We start from the raw sequence: 4002 nt of genomic DNA on the forward strand, positions 1-4002 counted from the left end.
AATCCCCCCTCAAAAGACACCCACACACAAACACCCCACTTCTCAGAGAAGCCAGCATGATTCCACCAGAATGTGCTCCCTGTGCCCAGCAAGGAATCCTGAAATTCTCAAGTGTCAGAACTGGAAGGGACAGGGACCCCAGAGACATCAAGTCCCACCCCTGTTGTATGGAGGATGTCTGAAGCCCAGAGGGGGAAGGGCACCACCGCCCCAAGGCCACACAGCCAGCGAGCAGCAGAACAGACCAGAGCTGGAGCAGACCTTTCACCACATCCCATTCCATCTCCTCAGTGCACCCCTGATTAATGTGGAGGTGTTGAAAAGAATCCTTAAACTGTGATCTCAGTCTTTCCAAATAAACAGCTTTCAAGACTTCAAGAACTTCCAGGTTAAGAGCAGTAATAAAAATACCTAGAATTTACTTTCGCTTTGGGGAGCTCTAAACTGAACTAAATGTGCAGACCTGTCGATCAAAGTTGAAGATCATAAAGCTCCTCGTTTGGCCCTGGTACCACCTTGGGATAGCAGGAGTGCCGGGCTGTGAGGCCATTCTGGGCTTAGCCTCTGCCCTGCTGGAGGTCTTGGGTAAACCCTCGCTCAGCTCCCCAGCTCCCGCGGGTGTGATGAGGGCTGAGGGCAGACTCCGTGATTCCTAAANTGCAAGATTTAAAATCACCATAAGAAATTTTTGGACCTAAAGTAAAAGAAAGTCAGAGCTAGATGGGGCTTTCAAGATGATCAAGCCCAGTGACATCACTGGACAAGGTTCCTGCCCAACAAATCCTGGCGGCTACCCCAAGACCCCCAACGAGTAAAACAAGAAGCAGGACGCAGGGAGTGGGGGCCCGCTCTGATGCTCTCTCCAGCCCCCTCTGCCTGCCAAGCATTTCATACGTGGATTAGCCGCATAGCCAGGTCTCTATTATCAGTTGCCGTATTACCTGTTGCTATGTAACAAATTACCCTCATGTAGTTCCCTCACAGTTTCTGTGAGTCACGACATCAGGAGTGACTTCCCTGTGTGGCCCTGGCCCAGGGTCTCTCATGGGTTTGCAGTCGAGATGTCAGGTGGGCTGCCGGTCCTGTCGGGGGCCAGAGGATCCTTTTCCAAGATGGCGCACTCATGTGGCTGTTGTCTGGAGGCTTCTGGTCCACATTTGTAGACCTCTCACCACAACACGGCAGTTGGCTTCCGCCAGGACAGGTGCTCTGAGAAGGAGGCAGAAAGACAGCTGCCGTCTGCAGAGCCGCACACCCTCACCTCTGCTTTATTCCTTCAGTTAGCTGCAAGTCACTACAGCCAGCCCACACTCAAGAGGGAAGGAATGAGGCCTCAGCTTTTGGAGGAAAGAGTATCAAAAAATGTGTGGACATGTCTTATAGCCACCACAGTTGTGGTTACTCTTAACGCTCACTACAGTATCAAGGGATCTCACACCCAAGAGGTGCTCACACAATCAAGCATGGGAGGTATTTTCCCAGATATTCCGAATAGTTGAAAGTGAGTAACTGACCTCAGGCTGGGATCAGGCCCGTGAGGCTCTCTCCAAACCCCACCACTAACTTTCTAGGGGACCTTATGCAAGACTTAACCTCTCTGACTTCATTTCTTCATCTGCAAAATGAGAATAATGACACCTGTAATGGGTCCATAAAATAGGCCCTGTCAGTAGCACAGGCGGTTTAAAACTTGTGCAATTTAGGACTATGAGGTGATGCCCTAGAGCTGCGCGGATAGAGCTCTGCGGAGGCCAGATAGGCCAGGTTTGGGCCCTCTGCCCATAGCCTGATCTCAGTCTTCATTTGGGAACAACCTCTCTGAGATAATCCTGTTTGATCCACTTCATTGGGCTTCTTGTGTGAAAATAAAGTCCTTCAACTTAAAAATCAAAATCCCACTTTGGTATATAACATTTACATACATATGTGCGTATGTGTGTATACGTGGGTGCTCTCTTTAAAGTCCCTTCCAGCCCTGACCTTGGACTCCTGAGCTAGTACATCCACCTTCTGCTCCAAGGTGGCCCTGCTGGTTTTTTTCAGAATGGAGTCATATCCCTCATTGACTGCACCTTATTGGAGGACCCAGAAAGCACGGAGGAGGAAGGTAAGTGTGCAAGTTACATGTGTGTGCGTGTGTGTGCTCACACAGATACACACACACTCACCCTAAAAGCTTAAGCATAGAAATTGGTTTTTATTGGGAGGAAGGGAGGATGCTGAAGGGTGGTAGCCCCTCACCTGCACACGGAGAGGCCAGGGTCTGCGTCTTTAAAGAAAGAGCTCCCCAGCCTGGCTCGTGATAGTCTTGAACTACCTTCTTGTTCCCCCCCCAAGCTCCTTGGGCCCCTAGACCAGTTGATGCTGTTAGGTTCAGGGTCATGGCATCTCAGCGAGCACCCCTCACTCATACATCTGTGTTATGTGCACAAGGGCTCAGGGGACCACACGCTGGGGGCTCAGGAGATGCCCATCTCTGTTCTGCAGTGGAAAAGAATGGGGTGTGTGGGGCCGCTGATGGGCAGCAGGGCTGAGGGTCCCGAGAGAGGGGAGCCAGCCCCCACAGTGGGGCTGGAGTGGCCAGGAAGGGAGGCAAGACCTCAGGGAGAAGGGGCCTCAACAAAGCAGACAGGGCTGGGCAGGGAAGTTCAGGGAGGGCAGAGTCCCAAGGCCTCAGTGGTGAGCGTTCTATGGGATTTCTCTTTCTAGGTATCAGAATGGGGGATGGGGTCACCACTGTCTCTTGATTGGGCCAAACTTGATTCTCATCTCCCTTCTTCACTGGCCCCTGCCATGGCTCAGAGGCACCCTCTGGATGCCCTGCCCTGTGGGGACACCAGCAAGACGCGATCTTTTCCCTTCCCCAAACTGGGCCTCCTGGGGTAGGGCTTTGTCTGAACCACCTCAGCATCCCAGTCCCAGCACGGCGTGGGCTTGGGGGCTGCTACGCACACACTTGGCAAATGCACACACGTACATTCATGCACACACACCTTGGTCAGCCACAGGCTGGGCTCGGCTCCCCTCAGGCCCACCACTGAGGGCCAAGCCAGTTGGTTCCCCAAGGGAAGAATACATGTGTGAGGCAATTCACCTGGGGCAGGTCCACAGGAAAGCCCAGACTTAAGAGGAATTGTCAGGCCTAAAGCTCTTTTCCCTTGTGGGCCCAGGGAGGTGGGAGCATGGCCCCAAGCAATCCCCCCTCAAAAGACACCCACACACAAACACCCCACTTCTCAGAGAAGCCAGCATGATTCCACCAGAATGTGCTCCCTGTGCCCAGCAAGGAATCCTAAAATTCTCAAGTGTCAGAACTGGAAGGGACAGGGACCCCAGAGACATCAAGTCCCACCCCTGTTGTATGGAGGATGTCTGAAGCCCAGAGGGGGAAGGGCACCGCCCCAAGGCCACACAGCCAGCGAGCAGCAGAACAGACCTTTCACCACATCCCATTCCCTCTCCTCAGTGCACCCCTGATTAATGTGGAGGTGTTGAAAAGAATCCTTAAACTGTGATCTCAGTCTTTCCAAATAAACAGCTTTCAAGACTTCAAGGAACTTCCAAGTTAAGAGCAGTAATAAAAATACCTAGAATTTACTTTCACTTTGGGGAGCTCTAAACTGAACTAAATGTGCAGACCTGTCGATAAAAGTTGAAGATCATAAAGCTCCTCGTTTGGCCCTGGTACCACCTTGGGATAGCAGGAGTGCCAGGCTGTGAGGCCATTCTAGGCTTAGCCTCTGCCCTGCTGGAGGTCTTGGGTAAGCCCTCACTCAGCTCCCCAGCTCCCGCGGGTGTGATGAGGGCTGAGGGCAGACTCCGTGATTCCTAAAGGCTCTTTCGGCTCTGACTCGGGAACTGTCCCTGCGTAGCTGTAAGCTGTCTCTGCACTCCAGACCTTAGTTTTTCCTTCTTTGAAAAGGGAATTCCCTACTTTGGAAAAAAAATACTCAGAAAGTAGTAGCAAGAGCCCGGTGCTTTACCAATGCAGAGCCTCCACCA

This window comes from Galeopterus variegatus, unplaced genomic scaffold (genome assembly GCF_000696425.1).
Source record: "Galeopterus variegatus unplaced genomic scaffold, G_variegatus-3.0.2 Scaffold13950, whole genome shotgun sequence".
NCBI classification, from domain to species: domain Eukaryota; kingdom Metazoa; phylum Chordata; class Mammalia; order Dermoptera; family Cynocephalidae; genus Galeopterus; species Galeopterus variegatus.